At 41.4% G+C, this 23,276-nt stretch overlaps 1 pseudogene; it reads right to left on the bottom strand.

Moving 5' to 3' along the window:
• Positions 1–338: 338 nt before the first annotated feature.
• LOC111733667 lies at positions 339–18,819 on the bottom strand (annotated as a pseudogene).
• Positions 18,820–23,276: the final 4,457 nt, after the last annotated feature.

Below are 23,276 nucleotides of genomic sequence, written 5' to 3'. Positions count from 1 at the left end.
GCAGAAAAAATATAATTTTTTAACTTATTTTTTTATTAAGTTTATCGGGGTAACATTGGTTAATACAATTATATAATTTTCAGGTGTACATTATAATTTGACATCTATATATTCTATTGTATGATTACCAAAGTCCAATTTTTTCAGCTACCATATATTTGATCCCCTTTACCCACTTCACCCTCTCCCTACCCCCTATATTTGACTCCTTTTACCCCGTCTACCTCTCCCCTCCTTCCCCACCCCCTACCCTCTGGTAACTACTAGTCCATTGTCATATCCCTGTTCATTTGTTGCTTTTAGGTTTATATCCCACATATAAGTGATATCATGTGATTTTTCTACTGAAAAAAGATAATTCATTCAGGGTTATGAATGATTAAATTTTATTTATTAAAACATGAGCCCTAAGATATATTTCTTATCTATCTATATAAGAAACTAGAAAAGGGAATACTAGCACTTCAAGGTAAATCACACACCTACTCGCACTATTCTAGTACTTTATATTAAGCTCCCCTTTTCACATAACTGCTTTTCCAATTTTTTAAAACATGACAACTTTTCCATTAATCTTTCACATACAAAAGTTATTGTCATTCAGTGAAGGAAGTCACCACATCATTTCTTCTGCATTATTTCTACCGATACTCACCTCTGTTCGCCTATCACTCTCCTCCATGACAAGCCCAAGTCCTTCATGTCTAGACCTGCTCTGTTTCATGGTCAGTGGTTGAGACTTCTTTCCTATAACTGACCATGGCCTGTACAGAGATGGGCACCTGAGCCTAGTAAGTACAGACTCCATGTAGTTTTCCATTATTCTCTAACTTCCCTGATGCTAATTCATACAAAAATAAATTTGATACTCAGTGTCCTCATTTTACTAAAGGACATGAATATGAATGAACCGTGCCCAGTGAAGTAGGCTGTTTCATAGCATGGATTACTTCCCAGAGAGCAGCGCTAAAGGCCTGGAAGGCAGGCATGTGTTCAATGGACTTTGGACTTCGGGTTAAAACTCAGTCATGTACTCTTTTCAAGAAAATGTAACTAAATATAAACAGTAAAGATAAAGGGCTATTTGTACATGTCTTTGTTCCTGTGATATATGACATGTCCAGAATTTTAATATAGTTGCATTTATAATTTTTCTGTAGTAAGTAATGTCTCAGGCAAATCTCAAAGAACTTAGTTATTCCTAGTATGAATTCTTGACATGTGCTTGATTGTGAGAGCTGGTTAAAAAATTGACTACATTCATTACATGTGCATGAATTCTTGGGTTAATCCTAAGGACACACTGTTGCTTAGTGTTTCCATGTTTAGTATATTAGTATAGTTTTTTCCTCCATTAATATTGTCATTACTCCAAAAGTGTAGACATTTGATGAAAAGCCTTATGACATTCACTACATTTGTAAGGTTACTTGCCAAAATATGTCTTCTGATTTTATCTTTGAGTAAAAAAATTAACATGCATGTAACTTATGTGTTGTTTCTCAAAATGTAAAATCTGCTTTCTAGTGAATTGGGAGGCCTAGATAGAAGTTCTGACATATATTTCTACAATTTCTCTTCCTTGTGGAGTTTCTGTTCTTGCAGAATACTTGAACTCTAATGGCATTACATTACAATTGTAAGGAATAGCTCCAATGTTTCCCACTGTTGATCTTTGGATAAACACTTTGTCACACTTTAATTTGGTGGTTTATCTCCAGTATGAATTCTCTGATGTCTAATTAGACTTGAATGCACCCTGAACTCTTTGCCATACACATTACATTTGTAAGGTTTCTCTCCTATATGGATTCTTTGATGTGTAGTTAGGGTAGAATATGCAGTAAAGTCTTTGCCACACTCATTACATTTGTAAGGTTTCTCATGACTATGAATTATCTGATGACTAGTTAGGGTTGCATGCACAATAAAGGCTTTGCCAACTCATTACATTTGTAAGGTTTTTCTCCAGTATGGATTCTCTTATGTATAGTTAGGCTTGAATGCAAAATAAACTCTTTGCCACACTCATTACATTTTTACGATCTCTTTCCTGTATGAATCAACTTATGGTACCTAAAGCTTGAATGCACCCTAAAGGCTTTGCCACACTCATTACATTTGTAAGGTTTCTCTCCACTGTGAATAAACTGATGGTTAGTTAGCTTTGAACAAACCCTAAAGGCTTTAGCACACTCATTACATTTGTAAGGTTTCTCTCCAGTATGGATTCTCTTATGTTTAGTTAGGCTTGAAGGCAAAATAAACTCTTTGCCACATTCGTTACATTTGTAAGGTCTCTTTCCAGTATGAACCAGCTTCCAGTATGAATGCACCCTGAAGGCTTTGCAACACTCTAATGAGTGTAAGGTTTCTCTCTGCTATGAATAATCTGATGGTAAGTTAGTTTTGAATGCAACCTAAAGGCTTTCCAATACTCATTATATTTGTATGGTTTCTATCCAGTATGGATTCTCTGATGGCTAGTTAGGTCTGAATTGTACATTAAACTGTTTGCCAGACTCAGTACATTTGCAAGAATGTTTCCTGCTTGCTTTCATGTCTTTTGTCAGCACTGAAGGATGCCTAGAATCATTTTCATATATAATAGAACTGTTGGCTTGGATACAAGGAAAAACTCTTGGGAGTGGAGAAATGGAGAAAGTGTTGTTGAAAGACTTCTTGGCTGGATTACATTCATCAATTTCCCTGCAGAATGAAATATCTCCATATCAGCCTGATGTGACTGAAACCATAGTCCAAGACAGTTTTCAAAAGGCTCATTTATGGCAGGCACTCTACCATGTTTACTTCTTCTATCAGTGAGATGTTTGTTATGCATTATAGGCATTCCTTTGTGATTCCTTTTATCACCTCTTTGCTGATGAGCAAAATCATGCATATGTTTCCAGATTTCCCTGAAGTAAATATCTTTGATGACAAGGTTTTCACATCTTCCAAACTTCACTGTTTGGAATACTCTACCTGTATTACTGGGTTTTGTTGGTTTTAATTTCTTGATCACATACAAAGGACAGATATCTATAAAAAAAACCATTATGGAGTCATGTCAGAAAGATGGCAGAGTGAAAGACATCCCTAGATTTCTCCCCTTGAAACAACAATAAAGTGAACATCTAACACTCTACAAAAAAACCCGAACTGCACACCAGCACATCTGAGTGTGGGATCTGCATAAGAGCTACCATAGGTCAGAATCACAGAAGTAAGGCAGGAGAAACAAAGAAGCTGCCTCTCACAGCTAGAGCTCCCTGCAGGAGGAGGGGGAAGAGAGAAGGTTCAGTGGGTTCCCGGAACAGAGCTGCCTGGGAGAGTTGTGAGCTCCACACTGCCCATGGCAGTGCCCAGGCATTAGGACAGAAAGCAGAGAAGTGGGGAGGGCAGAGAAGTGGGGACTGCAGAGATACAACAGTTGGTTATTACCAATCGCGGTAGCAAAACACCAGGCTGAGCCACAGCCCCTATCTCCCAAAACAGAGGGGCCCTCTCCCCATATCCTCCAACACCGAAAACTGAAGAGCTCAAGGGAAATCCGAGCAAATACTACCGAACCTGTCACTAACACTGACAGGGACTGAGACTGAGGGTAGCAAGCATGATTGAATATCTATAAGAAAAAAAAAGGCATTATTAAGACTTTATATAAAGCAGGGATGCAAGACGCATAGACACCACCTACTGGAAACCAAAAGAAAAGCACCTTTTTTTTTTTTGCAGCAGGCTAAAGAGAGACATTTATGTAATAAATCCTTTTTCTGGAAAAAAGCAAATTACACTTCCATTAATGCCCAGGCAAAGAAAAATCCATTAAACGCCATGAACAACCAAGGTGAAAAGGCATCTCAGAAAGAAAGAGAAAAATCTCCAGAAAATAAGCTTACAGACATAGGAATATGCATCTTAAATGACAGAGAATTCAGGATGGTACTTCTGAAAAAACTCAGTGAAATCTGCAACAAGTCATATCAACAATTTCAGGAACTGAAAAAACAACTAGATGAGCAGAATGAGTTCTTTATCAAGGAGATAGAAACCCTCAAAAAGAACAGAATAGATCTGTTGGAGATGAAGAACACACTGCAAGAGAGGAAAAATGAAATAGCAAGCTTGGGAAATAGAGTCGACCAAATGGAAGAAAGTATCAGTGATATCGAAGACAGAAATCTGGAAATAAATCAGAAGGAAAAAGAAACTGAAGAATGAAAAATAATGAAAGAGAAATCCAAGAACTAGCTGATACCATCAGAAAAGGAAACATAAGAATAATGAGCATTATCAAAGGCGAGGAAAAGGAGTAAGGATTAGAAAGCATTTTCAGACAAATAGTTGACAATAATTTTCCAAATCTAAGAAATGAGCTGGAGCTTGGAATTCAAGAAGTCAGCAGAACACTCAATTATCTCAACCAAAAAAAGGCCTTCACCAAGACATATTGTATTAAAACTGTTAAAAATCAATGACAAAGACAGAATTCTCAGGGTAGCCAGAAAAAAAAGACAGTAACCTATAAAGGAAAACCCATTAGATTATCATCGGACTTCTCAGCGCAAACCTTACAAGCCAGAAAGGAATGGAATCAAATATTTAAGCTATTAAGTGAAAGGAACTACCAGCAAAGAATAATGTATCCAGCTAAGCTCTCCTTTAGATATTAGGGAGAAATAAAGACCTTTCCAGACATTCAAAAATTGAGGGAATTCTCCACTACAAGGCCTGCATTACAGGAAATAGCTCACCTAAAACAAAATGACAAAAAGAATACATAATTAGGAGTAAGGTGACTAGCAGGCTGATAGAAGCAGAGGAGTGCGATCCTTAATAAGAACAGGGCATTATAAGATTAAACAATTAAAAGAGATTTGCTGTAGCAAGATAGTAATAATGAACGTTCATCATATGTAGGGACAAAGTGAGATAATGACTGAAAAGGAGAGGATTCAATGATTCAGATTCGCAAAGGGGAATGGAGATAAGGCACACACAGAAGAAAATGGATGACTGTGTATATATATTCCTTTATATATTCGTAGTGGTAACCAGACGCCAAAGATTCAGAACTGATGTATATAATATAAAACAAGAATGACCAGAGGGGAAAAGCCAACCAAAATGAAGAAACAGAAACACAAGGACAAGGAAGGAATGGAAACACCGAATTACCAGAAAGCAAAAGGTAAAATAGCTCTAAGAAAACCTCATAGTTCCATAATCACCCTGAATGTAAATAGACTGAACTCCAATAAAAAGGCAGAGGTGCAGATTGGATCAAACACAAAGCTCAACCAAATGCTGCCTCCAGGAGACACATCTCAGTTCCAAAGACAAATATAGTCTAAAAGTGAAAGGGTGGAAAATAATACTTCAAGCAAATGGCATTCAGAGGAAAGCAAGAGTAGTGGTACTAATATCAGATGAAATAGACTTCAAAATAAAAAAGGTAAAGAAAGATACTGAGGGATACTTCATAATGTTAAAGGGAAGAAGAAGACATAACACTTATTAATATCTATGCTCCAAGAAGACATAACACTTATTAATATCTATGCTCCCATACAGGAAGCTCCAAAACATGTAAAGCAATTACTAACAGAACTAAAGGGAGAAACAAACCAAAACACTATTGTAATAGGGGACCTAAATACCCAACTGTCAGATATAAACAGATCATCCAAACAGAAAATCAATAAGGAAATAGCGTCCTAAATGACACATTAGACCAACTGGACATAATTGACATTTACAGAGCCTTCCATACCAAAACAACTGCTTATACATTCTTCTCTAGTGCACATGGAACATTCTCAAGGCTTGACCACATACTGGGACACAGAGATAGACTCAACAAATATAAGAGGGTTGAAATCATACCAGCCATGTTCTCTGACCGTAATGCTTTGAAACTAGAGATTAACTGCAAAAAGAAAGCAGGAAGGACCACAAATACATGGAGATTAAACTACATGCTACCGAAGAATAACTGGGTCAGAGAAGAAATAAAAAGAGAGATCAAGAGATACATAGAAACGAATGATAAGGATAGTATAACATATCAAAACTTTTGGGACATGGCAAAAGCAGTCATAAGAGGAAAGTTCATATCATTACAGGCCTATCTTCAAAAACAAGAATGAACCCAAATAAACAACCTAATACTTCATCTTAAAAAACTAAAAAAGGAAGAAGAAATGAAGCCTTAAGTCAGCAGAAGGAAAGAAATCATCAAAATTAGAGCAGAAATAAATGAAATTGAAAACAAAACAAACTAACAACAACGACAACAACAAAAAACAATAGAAAAAATAAATGCAACAAAGAGCTGGTTCTTTGAGAGGTTAACAAAATTGATAACCCCCTTGCTAGACTCATTAAAGAAAAAGGAGAAAGGACACAAATAAACAAAATCAGGGGTGAAACAGGGGAAATTATGACAGACACCACAGAAATAAAAAAGATCATACAAGAATACTATGGAAAAGTATATAATACCAAACTTAATAACCTGGAAGAAATGGACCAGTACTTGGAAAAATACAACCTTCCTAGACTGAATTGAGAAGAACTGGGAAATCTAAATAGACTGATCAGCAGTATAAAAATTGAAAAAATCATCAAAAACCTACCAAAAAGTAAAAGTCCAGGAACACACGGCTTTACCAGTGAATTCTACCAAACATTCAAAGTACGTTTAATACTTATTTCCTTCAAACTCTTCCAAAAAATCGAAGAGGAGGCAATACTCCCCAACTCATTTTTTTGAGGCCATTATTACCCTAATATCAAAACCTAATAAAGATAACACCAAAAAAGAAAACTACAGACCAATATCTCTCATGAACACAGATGCAAAAATCCTAAAATAGATACGAGCGAACCGAATACGGCAACATATTAAAATGATTATGCACCACGATCAAGTGGGCTTCATCCCAGTGGCACAGGGATGGTTCAACATATGCAAATCGATCAATGTGATATACCACATAAACAAATTAAAAAATAAGGATCATATGATTATATCAATAGATGCAGAAAAAGCCTTCAATAAGAGACAACATCCATTTATGATCAAAATTCTTAACAAAACACTTAATATAATAAAGGCCATTTATGACACTCAGCCAACATTATACTTAATGGTGAAAAACTAAAAACCTTCCCTCTAAGATCAGGAACAAGGTAAGACTGTCCATTACTGCCACCGTTATTCAACATAACAGTGGAGGTCCTAGCGAGTGCATCAAGTAAGAGAAAGATATAAGAGACATCCAAATAGGAAATGAAGAAGTCAAATTGTCACTATTTGCAGATTGACATGATTCTCTATATAGAAAATCCTAAAGACTCCACAAGAACACTACTAGAAACAACAAGCAAATACAGTAAAGTCTCTGGATACAAAATCAATGTTCAAAAATCCACAGCGTTCCTATACTCTAATAATGAAGCATCAGAAAAAGAAGTAGAAAATACAATTCCTTTTGCAATTGCAACAAGAAGAATAAAATACCTAGGAATAAATCTAACTAAGCATGTGAAGGACCTATATAATGAAAACTATAAGACCTTATTAAAAGAAATTGAAGAAAATACAACGAAATGGAAAGATATTCTGTGTTCTTGGGTTGGAAGAATCAACATAGTTAAAATGACTATATTATCTAAAGAATTAAACAGATTTAATGCAATCCCCATCAAAATCTCATTAGCAGTCTTTAAAGAGATAGAACAAAAAATCATCAAATTTGTATGGAAGCACAAAAGGCCCCAAATTGCCAAAGCCATCCTGAGAAAAAAGAACGAGGCTAGAGTCATCACTCTGCCTGACTTCAAATTATACTACAAAGCAACAGTGATCAAAACGGCCTGGTATTGGCAGAAAAACGGACACACAGACCAATGAAATAGAATCAAGCATCCCAAAGTGAACCTATGTTTATATGGCCAAATAATTTTCAACAAAAAAACCTAAAACATATAGTGGAGAAAGGAAAGCCTCTTCAATAAACGGAGCTGGGGAAACTGGAAAGCCATCTGCAAAAGAATGAAACTATACTGTTATCTACACCACACACCATAATTAACTCAAAATGGATTAAGGACCTGAATATAAAATCTGAAACAATAAAATGCATAGAAGAAAACATAGGAACTAAACTCAAGGACCTTGGACTTAAAGAAGGTTTTATGAATTTGACGTCAAAGGCAAGGGAAATGAAAGCTAAAATAAATGAATGAGACTACATCAAACTAAAAAGCTTCTGCACAGCAAAAGGTCCTGTCAATAAGGTAAAGAGACAACTATCCGAATGGGAAAATATGTTTGCAAGCAATGCCTCTGTTAAGGGCCTAATATCCAAAATATACAAAAAACTCATACAACTCAATAACAACAAAAAAAACAAATGATCCAAACAAAGAATGGGCAGAGGACCTGAACAGACAGTTCTCCCTAGAGGATGTACAAATGGCCAATGAACATATGAAAAGATGCTCAACATCGCTAGCTATTAGAGAAATTCAAATCAAAACCACAATGAGATACCATCTCACACCTGTTGGAATAGCTATAATCAACAAGACAAGTAATAACAAATGCTGGATAGGATACAGAGAAACAGGAACTCTCATACATTGCTGGTGGGACTGCAAATTGGTACATCCACTATGGAAAACAGTATGGAGGTTCCTCAAAAAACTAAGAATTGATCTACCATATGTTCCAGCAATCCTTCTACTGGGTATTTACCCCACAGATTTGAAAACCTATATCCAAAAAGATATTTGCACACCGAAGTTCATAGCAGTATTACTCATGGTATCCAGGACATGGAAGCAACCGAAGTGTCCTATGATAGATGATTGGCTAAAGAAGCTGTGGTACATATATCCAATGGAATATTATTCTGCCATTAGAAGAGATGAAATACTGCCATTTGCGACAACATGGATGGACCTCAAGATAATCATGCTAAGTGAGATAATTTCAACATACAGAAAATGTTGAAAATCACTTATATGTGGGGTATAAACCTCAAAGTAACAAACGAACAGGACAAACAGAGGCTTATGGACACAGGCAGTATATTAGTGGTTACTAGATGGTAAGGCGGAGGGGGAAAGAGGCTTGGGGGGAAGGTAGATGGGGTAAAGGGGGTCAAATACGTGGTGACGGAAAGAAATCTAATTATGGAAGTTGAACACAGTGTAAATATATATATGCCTTAATGTAAAATAAAAATAAAAATAAAAAAACAGATTCATGGACATGGAGAATAGACTAGTGGTTACCAGAGGGTAGGGGAAAGGGGAGGTAGATAGGATAAAAGTGGTCAAATATGTGGTGACAGAGGATATCCAACTATGGAAGGTGAACACCCAATGTAAATATATATATGCTTTACTGTTAAAAATGTACAGCTGAATTTACCAGATTTCATTAACCAATGTCACCATAAAAAATTAATCAAAAAAAATTTAGCCTATTAATTCATCTCTAAACAAATGTTTCATGTTGAATTCTAAAATTACATAAAAAATAATGTTATACTGAACACAGTTATAAAACTTCCCGAACATAAATCTCGATCATCTAAGACAATAAACAGGATTCTTTATAATGAAATAGTAATTACATGGAATTCAAATAAATTTAGGGGTATCTAGTTTCAAACACCTTACGAAGAAGGGGGGTTGTGAAACGCAGGTGTAAGCTAGAAGGACGGAAACTCACGCTGGCAGGGGGAGCTCAGCTGCCAGTTATCCGCTCCTTTGTCTACAAGAAATTTCACCAGAGAAAAGTGCGTGCTCTGGGGGCCATGACTGGTGAGAGGTTAGACTCGTGCAGTGCCCTCTGGGAAGACAAGGATATGACTGTGGGGCAAGACGGGGATGAACGGGGGGCAGGGCGTGTGGTTCAGGCTCGCACACTGACCAGGATGGAGGTGGAGTAAACAGGCTTAGGGGGCAGGACCTGAGCAGTGCAACACTGACAAAGGGTGGGAATGAACAGAAAGGGCCCCACCGGAAACTCAGGAAGGATAAGGCTATGCTTTCTTGAAAAGTGTCTACTATAACACCAGCAGAAAATGTGTAACATTTACTAAGTGTGCTAACTAATGTTTTAACATCTCAGATAATGACATTGAACTGCAGCTCCACTACTTCTGTAAGGTATGCAAATTACTCACTAGATAGTCTCTTAATGGAAAAACTATTTATTCTTATGTTAAAACCAAAACCAAGGGAAGAATTTTCTTACAACAACAAAGCAATCAACTTCATCTTAAGCTAGTCTCAGATATGAGACCCTTCAAAAGAGGGAGAAAATGAAATGGGACATCTTGTTGTGGCACGAATGATTCTGAGACCCACGGAGCCAATCGAGATTAATTATGAGCCTTTATTAGCCGGCCGGCGACTGACTCTCTACCACACAGGGTTAGAGGAGATCAGCAGCCCCCAGCTTCCAGAGGAGGCAGCTTACAAAGCCTCCAACTACATCCTTGAATAAGCAGATTACAAGAAACAGAAGTTAGCCGTTAACGTCTTGTACGAAAATAAATGTATCCGGGGAACTCTCAGATCAAACAAGGCCTAGTAGACAGTTTTATTATTGTCTCCTTGGAATGTTGCACTTCTGGGGCTGGTGCCTGGAGATAATCTCCTCCCTGTGACTGAGTTACTGCTTGCACCTGGAGATACTGCCTCCCTGAAACTGGAGAATTTCCACTTTTACAATCTCTTACAGAGTTAATCTTTTTAGTAAACCTAGTTTTCTTCCTTCCTCTCTTTAGGAAAAAGGGTCTTCTCCCTCAAATCCTGATAATTGCCCCAAATTGGTAACTCAGATCCTCTGGCTATTGATAAGGGTCATCAGCCCATTGTTAAGCAGAAATGGTGTTAAGACATGCAGGGCCCTTAAAGTCTGTGGGGGAAGGGACTTTAGGCCAAAAGTCTTTTTACTCACTAAGAAATATATTAACCAAGCCTGTTTTCCTTTACTCACTTAATAGGCAAATAAATAGATATATGATTTAAATAATCAGTTCGAATCATTTTCCTTGCCTAGGGACTAAGGCTGCACCCCAGCAGGAAACCCAAGACCGCACCCTGACTGAGGCAGAAAGGGAAAGAGCTCCATGAAACCTCAGTAGGCAGCGACTGCGACCCTTCTCAGCAAGAGGCAGATACGGAAGAAGAAACCTTGTAAAAGTGGAAATTCTCCAGTTACAGGGAGGTGGTATTTCCAGGTGCCAGCCCCCAGGAAGAGCAGTAACTCAGTCACAGGGAGGTGATATCTCCAGGCGCCAGCCCCTAGGAGAAGCACAACATTCCAAGGTGCAGGTAATAAAACTGTCTACTAGGCCCTGTTTGATCTGAAAGTCCCTCGGATACATTTATTTTCGTACAAGACGTTAACGGCTAACTTCTGCTTCTTGTAATCTGCTTATTCAAGGATGTAGTTGGAGGCTTTATAAGCTGCCTCCTCTGGAAGCTGGGGGCTGATCTCCTCTAACCCTGTGTGGTAGTCAGTCGCCGGCCGGCTAATAAAGCCTCATAATTAATCTCGATTTGCTCCATGGGTCTTAGAATCATTCGTGCCATAACAACCTCCTGTCCCTCAACATCCATACTAATAATAAGGGGGTTCATGGCTCTTAGAAAAGAGTTAGGCAGGAAAATTAGTTAAGGGGCTTCTAGATCTGCCTGCAAAGACACTGAGGTCATCCTATCTCAGAAGGGGTTCGCTGTAATCCATCATTCACCCCAAGGCCTTTAGGCTTTTCCCCTTACAAAATCCTTTTCGAGAGACTCTCCCCTCCAGCGCAAAAGGGGGAAGGATGTAACTGCAACTATGTTAGCAGAAATTTAGGAAAAATATAAAGGGTATTTAGTAAGTAGAGAAAGAAATTTAGTAAGTTCTGTGTTAAGATCTGGCTGGCAGAATTAGCTTTTCGAAAAAGGTTTATACACAGGTATTTGTAATAAATTTGGAGTCATAGTCAGAAGACTCAGATCATGATTCGCTTATTTTCCTAACTTTTGTAATATAATTCTCATTTGAAAGATAAATTAACTTTAGAAAGAGCCCCCATCCTTTGACAGAATTAGGTCCACCCTTTTTAGTCAGGAGAAGAATATAGGTTAAGGTTTAGAAAAAGGAGCCATTCCAGCCAAACTAAACAGGCTCTCACATTGTTATATTAGCAACTCTCACTGCCATTAAAGTTACAGGTATTACTCTGTGAATCCACCACATCTGGGTAAAGACAGCAGCGTTTCCAGAGAACCGGGAAATTTAGACTGCAGAACATTTTCCTGATCAGCCAGCCGCTCCAGATCACGTACTGGAGGCAACAGAAAATCCACCTGAGATCGTCCGCCCTGCTCTGGCCACCCCTAGAAGCTGGTCAGTCTACGCACGGCAGAAGCTTGAGGAATTTCATCGTGGGACTCCTTATAATTGGACTTTGGGGAGGAAATTGGTGCAAAGAACTGTGAATATGTATCCATGTTACCAAAAGAAGTCAGAGAAATGTCCACTACCTCACTTTTCTATAGCTACTGTGAATGGCAGTGCCTTTCAGATATATTTTCCAGAGCTGTGCTGGATGTGGCAGGATTTGCCACTCGCTGGGTGCGGCAAGTGGCACCTGAACAGAGACCTGAGTATGGGAAAATGTAAATGAGGTAAGGTGAGTAGACTCCCTCGGGAAAAGCGTATGCAAAAGAGTAGGAGGGAGAAAATACAGATCACAGCCTGGTAGAATTCAAGAAAGCACGTGTGTTAAATAAATTTAAGGAATAGACTGTCATAATCAGGAGTAAAACATAGGACAACAAGGGTCAAAGGACTGCAGTGTTTTTGTACAGAGCTTAAAGCTATACTTAGGGCTAGGGAATATGGTATGCACACTCACCAGATTCAGCAATTTTAGATCTCATATAGGAAACTTAGCCCTGGTTCCCAGAGGAAGGAACGGTAAATAGTTAAAGCTGGGAAAAGATTGGGAAGCTACTGAATTGATTCCCACACAGGCAAGGTCAGAAACTGGATGGCCCCATGTAGGCTTTACTAGATTTGCAGAAACAAGGCCTACAATCGCCTCTCCAAAGTTGGAAAGAAAACTGTATAATTGGCATGATAAAGCCTTCCTACTACCTCTGAAAACAGGGGAATTGCTTGGTCACTCTGTCTCAAAAGCCCTTGCCAGGCGTGGTGGCATGCACCTGTAGTCCTAGTGTTAAGGGTGGAAAATTTTCAAGTGAGCCAACTAGCTAAGTCAGCTACAGGGAAGAAATATCTTTAGATACCAGAAGTTGTCCTACTTGCTTGTGTGTGGTTTAGGAAGTATATTGTATAAGATATAAAGATGGCCAATGTCTGCTTCTGTAATCCATCTACTTGTTAATTAAGGGTGTTGTTCTGGGCAAAGATATGCTAACAGCCAACTTCCACTTCTGTAATCTGCTTGCTTGTTCAGGAGACCACCAGGATATGGCCTTAAGCTTTATCAGCTGCCTCCTCTGAAAGCTCAGGGCTGATCTCCTCTAGCCCTGCATGGTAGAGTCAAATCGTTCGCGCCATAACACTAGCTACTCGGGAGGCTGGGGCAAGAGGATAGCTTGAGCCCAGGAGTTCTGGGCTGTAGTGCGCTATGCCGATCGGGTGTTCGCACTAAGTTCGGCAAAAATATAGTGACCTTCAGGGAGCGGGAGACCATCAGGTTGCCTAAGGAGGGGTGAACCGGCCCAGGTCAGAAATGGAGCAGGTCAAAACTCCTGTGCTGATCAGTAGTAGTAGGATCGCTCCTATGAATAGTCACTGCACTCCTGGCCTGGGCAACATAGCAAGATCCCATCTCTATTACAGCAGGTAAATAGGGAACTCCAAATAGGGTACTGGAAAGATAATGAGTGGCCCCCAGAATACATAATCCAATACTATAGGCCTGCCAAAGTCCAAATGGCAGGCCTAAAGAGATCTTGGGGATACCGTACCCTGATTTACGTGTTAAATCGAATTATCCAACTGCAGGCAGTTACTAATAAAACTAGGAGAGCCCTGACCCTCCTGGCACATCAAGAAACTCAGATGAGAAATGCCATCTACCAGAACAGGTTGGCACTAGATTATCTATTAGCGGCAGAAGGAGGTATACTTGGGAAATTCAATCTCACCAACTGATGTGTGCAAAGAGAAGACGAGGGCCGGGCACTTGAAGATCTTGTCAAACGGATGACGGACTGGCACATGTGCCCATACAAACCTGGCATGGATGGGACCCCAATAACCTCTTTAGAGGTTGGCTCTCCACTTTCGGAGGCTTTAAAGACCTTAATCAGAGTAGTAATCCTCCTCCTCATTACCTGCCTACTTTTGCCTTGCCTATTGCCTCTTTTTCGGACAATTAAACCTCCCTTATAGGAGCTACTGTGGAGAAAAAGACTATAGCAAAGATCCTTAATGCAATATCATTATCGGTCCCTGATCCAGGGAGACTAAAAGGGAGATCAGGAAGATAGTCAAAAAGGTGATGCCCTATAAAGAATTTAGACGGGCATCAAAAGCGGGGAATGATATGGGAGATATAAAGAAACCTAAGATGGCTACCCTGTCCCGGAGGAATTTTTAACAACCTCTTCTCCCTGGAACAATACCTTCCCTACACACGTAAAACAAAAGACCGCCAAGTATGCGGAAGTAATCAATGTATATATCTACCTGCCTGCCTTTGTTCGGGGCTCAGACTCTGGAGAGTGAGTCCTCTGAGCCTGCCGGTGTAAATAAACCTCCTTTGATTCTTAGTTCGCTGAGTGCCCCTTGGTTCTTCGAGGTTCACAGGCCAAAATCCATAAGTGTTTTAAAATCTATTGACTATCATCAGAAGTGCATGGGGCCTTTATATTTGGCATTGTCATGGTGGGAACTAGTTCTGTAGCTTCCCATGGCTACTTATCCTCCATCGGAGTCCCTCCACATACATAGCAGGAAGTGTCATTCAGGGAGTGAGCTATTCCTTCAGCTAACCTTCCTTTGTTTTGTTGGTGTCTTCCTGGCCTGGCTGCAGGGCTGATCAGCACATTGTAGTGTCCAAATGCAGCCCGACCAACACTTCAATTTTCCTACCTCCTCCCTACATTTCTCTTCAGAGATTTTATTCCCTTAATCTTAAAGGGATGTTGAGGGACAAAGGTCCGTCTTCTGTAACTTCTTCAAAGCTGAGATAAGGCTGTAGTCCCTGCCTACTGGGAATAAAAATCAATGAAAGCTTATTCTAGGGCAGACAACATGAGGTCATTCCAGCATATAGAAGTGGTAGGAAGCCTTGCAACCTAGAAGATATAAACAAAAAAATAAAAAAGACAAGTCAAAATTAATAGTAGAGGTAATTGACAATGAAGTTACTTTTTCATGGCAGTTTGTTAATTCGAGGTACACAAAAGTTCCCTGATTCCCTGGGACATGTGGACTTATCTAGTTTCCGGAACAAGAGCTCAAGATTTTCCATGGGTTCACAGGAATAGGTTGCACTTTCTGGTTTATTTTCTGAAGGAAGCTGTGAGGACTCATAAGAAACTGGTTTAATTCGAGATAAATGTTCTCAGCTGTTGATTTCTTGTAATTTGACAGCAGTTAGGAACTTAACAAAAGTTGGGAGGCCCTTTCTGTTTCCCTTAAGGGCTGATTTTCAACAGATTTCTGGGAGGTAGTTGCTCTGCTAGTAGGAAACCCTGACACAGAGACGGGTTGTCTACGAATGGTTTAGCCTTAGGTTCCCTACAAACGTGCTCTGTGTGGTGGGCAAGGGGGATGCCCCCCTTCTTGGCTGTGTCCCAGTTTTCCATATAAGGCTCTTTCCATACTGTACCTGGTCCTGATGTGTGGCAGCGAACTTCATTGCCAGTCCTGGTCTTACAATGGGAAAAGTAAATTACGTTAGGCAGTTAGCATTGGAGAGAGGCCCATAGGATGAGTCATGACAGAGTAGGTAGCTCTAATATCTAGTAAATATTTAGTTTTTCCTTTTTGCCAAGTCGAAGGTGACCTGAGGTTCTACTGTTGTGATTGTGGTGTATTTTTCTAGGACTCGAGCTTGCTAGCACTTGGGCCTCCGTTGTTGGAGGAGAGAGCAGCCCCTGAATGGGGCTTGCTATGTATGGTGAGAACTTATGAGGTCCACCCCTCCTCGGCTTTCCAGGGCTAGATGAACACTCGCTCTTCCAGTGCCCTTCCTTCTGCAGTTTGCACATTGATTATGCTTTAGTCCTGACAATGCCACTCATGGCCAAACTGTGCTGGCTGGAAAATTACTGTTGGGCTATCACCCATGGGAATATAACACTCTAACAATAAGCTTTCTGCTTCTGTACCCGCCCCGCTTGCACAACCGATCTGTGGGTTGATAGTAAAAAGAAGAAAAATAGACTTGTGTGTTCAAACAGGACGAAGAATAGGGGTTTAGGGCTTAAAAACCCTGTACCTCTACATTTCGGGGCTGCTTAATTTGGGGTCTGCGTACTCCTGGCAGACCCAGCTGGCTGAATAAAGGGTGTGTTTTCTATAACTCACTGATTTCTGGTGGTCCGTGTGTCTTTCGGGGGCTGGCGGCTACAACAATCCAAGATGGAGGTCCTCTGGGCCTACAAGGTTTTTATTGCCTAGGGTCATCTCGAGATGGTCCTTGTATTATGGCAGCTAAAATTTGCACCCTTTTTGTACTTTGCTTACTTCTCTGCCCAGTCACAGTTATTGGACACCTTAAAGACCTCTGGCACCAAGGCAGCCTGTGGGGTTGGGGTTTAGGCCCCAACTTTTGGAACTTCCTTTGAATATTGGGCTCAGATCGAGTTATGAAATGTATAGCTAGGAGTGTCTGGCCCTCAGACTTTGAGCTAATGTTAGTATATTCTCTAAGCCTCAGAAAACTGGTTAAGGCAACATAAAACACAGACATTACTTTGAGCACAGAATCCTTGTTTTCTACTCAGAAAACTTTTCCATAACATCAGTAGCAGACTAATAGTCTAAGAAACGTTAAAACACAACTTTAATTTTGTATTAGCTTACTTTTAGCATTTAAATTTCCAATCTTGTTTAGCTTAATCACATAAAATTCCCTCTCAGGATTTTTCTTCACAAGCCTTCTACCACTTTCCTCATTCCTTCAGTTTGTCTCTTCACTATTCAGAAATAACCACTTTAAGACAAACACCTTTCCTTTAATTTCCTTCCAAATCTCTATACTTTATACCTTCTGTTACCAAAAACATACATTTTCCTTTCTATCACAATTAGAATTAACCGAACCACCATATTACATATAACAGATAAATATAGATCAGAGATCACGCACATATTCATATTTCTCCATCATTTTTTGTAACTTCCCTAGGGGTGCATTTCCAGTTTCCTCAGGGAGTGATGAAATAAATGGAATCCCCAGAGAACTTGGACTCCCTCAGAGTCCGAGGGTAAAGGGGGAGGAGAAAACTCTTGATTATTTTGAGATCTCCGGGAAGATGCTCTTGTCATTGGGCCATCTTATAAGTCTGGGTCTTGGTAAAGGAGCATGTAGGGGACTTCTTCCTATTTTTCAGTTTCTTGCAAAAAAAAAAAAAAAAAGACCTAATTGGAAGATAGCATTGTAGTTTAGTGCACCATTTACAAGCTAAACTTTCTGATCCCCCTCCCATTGTTAATTTAGAAGGAGGAGGGTCCCCAGTGGGTCCTTGCTGCGAGCAATTGCTGCTGCTGTATTTTACTGACAGTGGGGCTGTGGTTTCTGCCTTTCCTGTGGGAGTACAAGCTGGGAAGTGCTTCCCTTACTGGGAGTTGAACCTGGGCGAAATCAGGAATCCTAACTGCTAGACCACTGGGAACACACTACTAGCTGTGTCTGAATTTGAAAGTATGTTACTCAGCCTGAGAGGATTGTGCGTGCACCCTGTGGCGCGGTGCTACCATCCTCAGGATGTGCGACACCTTCCTGCCGCCACTTCAGGCCCTCGTGCTCCCTGCTTTGGCCCTGCAGCTTGATCACTAGGCCCTTGCTCTGGGCTAGAAGCCAGCCTTCCTCCGTTCTGTGCTTGGCTGCCGCCTTTCAGGCGGAAGGGGAATGGCAGACAGCAGCACGGGTTTGAGAGTTTTCTCTGGGGGCATTAGTGAGTGCTGGTTTGATTTCTTTCAAAGCCTTCTGTTGTGTAGATTCCCAGAGTAGGGGCTCCCATTCTCCCGCCTTTGTGGCTTCCTAGAGGGGTTTGGCCATGTGTGTCAAAGGTAATTTGAGCCTGTACTTTTCCTGGGGTCAACTTGACCCCATAATCCCTTGAAAAGCCTTTCTTAGAATTTTTCAACATACAATTTAAGATAGTTGGCTTAGAGGAACCTCCCCTCATTCTTTAACCTGTCCTGTGGAGAGTAAGCAGTCGCTCCTCTTAACCTGTGGAGGACGCTCGGTTACTCTCTGGAGGGAGATTGGGCTTTCCTTTTGCCAGGTGTTAACCAAACACATTCCACCCTCTGCCCAATATACCTGAGAAATCACGATTTCTTCTAATAAATGTAGAGTACTGGTGACTTCAGGAAATGATCAGGCTCCCCCATCTACCCTACGTAGGGCAGGAATTCAGCTAGCTACCCTGTGCCCATTTTTTCCTTACCGTGGCTCTGATGTGTCCTAGTTTTCTTGTTCCTCCATTGTCTGATCCTTGCAGGGACTGGCAGCTGAGGCTTCCCCTTCTGTACTGTGAGGCGTCCACATGGGGTGACTTCCAGTACGCATTCAGCAGGCGCATCTACAGGGCGGGTCGGGGTTTTCCCAGTGGGGTACCCGAAGTATGCCAAATGCAAGCGCTGTTCCTCCATACTTTCCGGCCAATGCACCAGAAATCTGTTGCAGGAAGTAACACCCAATGGAGGAATTTGGATGCTCAGACAACTTTGTTAGAGGAAGAATTTATTAGGCTGGTGGAGGGTATGAGGCTAAACAGCCCTAAAGCATGATCTCCCCTTGGTTAGATTTGTTACAGCTTATATACCTCTGCAGTGTCCATGCAAGGGGTGAGTGATTCCTTTGTCTGAAGGTCTACGTGCACTTCGTGACTCAGGATGGGAGGGGGAGCTTTGGGGCTGCAAGGGGGAAGTAATTTCCAGACCACTGGTCTTATCTATTTATAGGTCATTTTGCCTTGTAGAACCCTGACCTTCACATTATCAGTACTGTTAAAGGACTCTCAAACAGAGAGACGGAACACCAGAAATTAGCACTTACTGATGGCCGGCACCACCTCAGCGGATTCCTATCCAAAGGCTGAGCCCCATCTAAGGCCATGCCACCCTGAACAGGCCCAATCCCATCTGATCTTGGAAGCTAAGCAGGGCCAGGCCTGGTTAGTAATAGGATGGGAGACTACTTACGAAGACCAGGTGCAATCTGTGAGGTCAACCAAAGGTTGCCTCACCTAAAAAATATATAAATAAATAAACAAAGGCTGAGCCACGATTGTAACATAGCAAGCAGTTTTATACAGTTTTGTTATTCCTATACAGCTACAGAGATAAGGAAGAACATTAGTTGGATAGCAAGCTATGAATCAACAGATGTGAGCTGTAGAGTCCTTGAGGTGGGGGAGGTAGCTGTGGGAAAACATGTTAGCTGGAGAGCACTGGAGAGGGGGAGAGGGCAGACAGGAATGGACTTTAACTGGCTGAGTCTGTCATTTCTGCAAGCCCTTTTCTTTGCATTTTTCAGATGCCTCTTCTCTCTTATTAACGCCCCTCCAGATTTGACCACCCTCAAGAGAGCACATCATATTGATATGGGAAACGTAAAGAAATCTAAGATGGCTACCCTGTCCTGGAAGAATTTTAACAACCTCCTCTCCCTGGAACACTACTTTTCCTGTGCATGCAAAACAAAAGACTGCCAAGTATGCGGAAGTAATCAATGTATAAAACTACCTGCCTGCTTTTGTTTGGGGTTCAGACTCTGGAGAGTGACTTCTCTGAGCCCGCCGGCATAAATAAACCTCCTTTGATTCTTAGTTCGCTAAGTGCTGCTTGGTTCTTCTGGGTACATGGGCCAAAATCCGCAACATTTTGGTTCCCTGATCAGGAAACCCAACCACGCTGGTCCTTTGAAGTCACCGGTTTGGGCACAATGCTGAGATGCTGGTTGGCCAAGGCAACTGAGGAACTAGAAGGTGAATCCTGCCCCAGCTGTGTGGTCTTGGGCCTGGCTGTGCTTGGCATGCCTCACTCTGTTGTTTCCCCTGGACTCTGAATGGTGAGAATATGGAGATTCGGCGGATCCACATCAGACATGGTAAGGCCAGGGCCCCACAGACCCAGACAGGCCCACCTTATAGGTAGAAGGGGAGACCGATCACCTCCCAGGGGTGCGCCTCAGGCAGAGACCACCAGGGAGGGAGTGTTTTAACTTCTGAGAGCATGTGTGCATCTGTGTGGATCTGAGACCTGTCTCTGAGTTTTCAGTTCTTGGCCCGACAGTGAAGAACTATGGGGTCTGAGAGGGCCCCAACCTGCGGTTCCATAGTGATGTCGTAAGGCATAAAGGTGATTTGTCCTTCCAGGGAACGGCCAGGCCTGGGGTTTATATGGGTACACCTTAGCCAAGATGCGCTGAAAATCGAGAGAGACACGGCCAGGTGGGCATCTGAATGGTCTCTGAAAAGGGACACCCCACCCTTTGTCTGTCTTCGTGGTACCGACACAGTAGGAAACATGGGGTCAGGTCAGAGTAAGGCAATGGTCCTTGAGGATATGTTAAAGAATTTCAAGAAAGGTATTTGCCTCAGAGGTAGTTATTACTGAATTAGTAAAAAGAGGCAAACTGAAGGAATAAAGAAAGTGTGAAAGAAGGTTTGCGGATGTAGTAGAAGGTCTGTGAAGGGAAATCTTGATAGGAAATCTTGTGAGGGGAAGGTGTAGGAGAAGGTTTGTGAAGACACTCAGAGAAAAATTTTATGTAATAAAGTAAAACAAGGTTGGAAATTTAAATACAGAGAGTAAGCTGATGCAAAAAAAAAAAGGAAACAACAAAAAACTGGAATTGTGTTTAATGTTCTTTAGACTATTGGTCTGATGCAAATGTTTGAAAAGGTTTTCTGGGAAGAAAACTAGGATTCTGTATTTCTTTGAAACAATTTTAGTGTTTTGCGTTGCTTTAACTAGGTTTCTAAGACTTTAGAGACTATATTAACACCAGCCTCTGTGCCTACTTCTCAAAGGAAGCACCCTGCAAATGTGGGGGGAGTTCCACTAAGCTAACTGTCTTAGATTGTATGCTGGAAAATTTTAAGGAGGGTTTCTTTGAGGAGTATAGGGTCATGCTGACCTCGGAAAAACTTTGTGTTCTTTGTGAGCTTAAATGGCCCGCCTTAGGGGTAGGTTGGCCCTCGAAAGGGACCTTGGACCTCCTCACAGTGAGGGTAGTATATTGGGTAGTGACAGGGACCCCAGAATATCTAGGCCAAATTCTGTACATAGACACATGGCTGCAGATCATTAATATAGTGCTCCCTTGGGTCTGGTTCGGCACAAATAGGCAGGGACAGAATAGGGCATTTGTGGCCCACCTGCCTAGGCAAAAGGACAAGGAAACGCCAACAAATTTAATTCACCCAGGGGCACTAAGGAATATTCTATCTTCTGACTGCTGTACATCCCAGTAGCTCCATCAGTCTCCGCGAGGCCACTTTACTATCAACTGCCAGACAGGCCTCCAACATCAGTGCCTTTGCTGCCCCCCTACCACCCAAGAGCCTCGGCCTGACACCATGTCTCCCGTCTCGTTCAAGTTCGACTTGATAATAGAAAAGCCTGAAGAACAGTGGTGGAGTGCCCGGAAACAATTCGGCTGGGTTAGAATGATTCCTATCCCTTTTGTTAGAAAGCTCATGAGATCCTCACTACAGGGAAAATATTGTGAAAAGTCTAAATTAGAGGTAAAGACTGGGGCTAGGAAGTCAACAAATTGTCAAAAACAGCAGAGATATACCAGGAGGTAACTGACAAACAGGGAAAGCAGCAGGTGTCCCTGTTGGCAGCTGCATTAGGGAACCCAGGTTTAGTGCAACAGACTGCTGTTCCCATACGGCAGAAAGAAACCAAAAGGAAATTACACTGTAACCAATGTGTCTTCTGTAGAGAGATCAGCCATTTGAAGATCAAGTGCCCTCATCGCAGGGAAACTGTAAGTCCAAAAGGGCCAGAGAATTTAAGACATCAACCTGAGCCAGTCGTCAAAGAAGACTGGGCTGAAGGACAATCAGACTAGGTACAGTCGCAATAGAAGTAGGGGGGCCAATCAATGATTTGTATAGTGGACACTCAATGCAGTAGCCACGGCCAAACATCAAAAAGGAGTAAGTTTTGAGGGGCAGCTGAATTCTGTCAGTTCTGAGTGCTAGGTTTAAATGTAAAGGTTCCCCATATCATAATTACATTAATGAATAGTCAAGAACATAAGCAGCTGACCAACACCAGAATAACTTATTATTAGGGACTGCAGTGCAAAAGCCACAAGTCCGTCTCAAAACTGTAAGTACATTAAACCTTGCAGACGGCCTTGGTGCCAGAGGTCTTTAAGGTGTCCAATAACTGGGACTGGGTAGAGAAGAAAGCAATGTACAAAAGGGCGCCAATTTTAGCTGCCATAATACAGGGACCATCTTGAGGCGACTTTAGGCAGTAAAAACCTTGCAGGCCTGGAGGGCCTCGATCTTGGTTGGCCGCGAGTGGCATTGTCGGGACCGAGACATAATCAATGTGCAAACTTCAAAAGGAAGGGCACTAGAAGGGCCAGTGTCCATCCAACCTTGGAAAGCCGGGCAGGGGTGGACCTCATAAGACCTCTCCCCACATAGCAAGCCTCTCATGAACGGGTTGCTCTCTCCTCCAACAATGGAGGAACAAGCACTTACAAGCTCTACTCCTAGAAAAAATCCGCCAGGATCACAACGGTAGAACCTCAGTCACCCTCGACATGGCAAAAAGGAAAAACTGATTTTTTACTAGATACTAGAGATGCCTACTCTGTCCTGACTCTTCCCACAGGTGTCTGTCTCCAATGCTAACTGCACAGTGACAGGAATAAATAGTCAGCCTAACATAAATTTCCTTTCCCATTATGAGACCAGGATTAGCAATGAAGTTTTCTGCCACACTTCAGGACCAGGGTCCAGTACAGAAAGCACCTTGTCTGGGAAAGTAGGACACAGCCAAAAAAGGG

This window comes from Pteropus vampyrus, unplaced genomic scaffold (assembly GCF_000151845.1).
Source record: "Pteropus vampyrus isolate Shadow unplaced genomic scaffold, Pvam_2.0 Scaffold609, whole genome shotgun sequence".
Taxonomy (NCBI): domain Eukaryota; kingdom Metazoa; phylum Chordata; class Mammalia; order Chiroptera; family Pteropodidae; genus Pteropus; species Pteropus vampyrus.
Note: the sequence above shows the minus strand (reverse complement) of the source record. Positions and strands in the feature narration are given on the sequence as shown.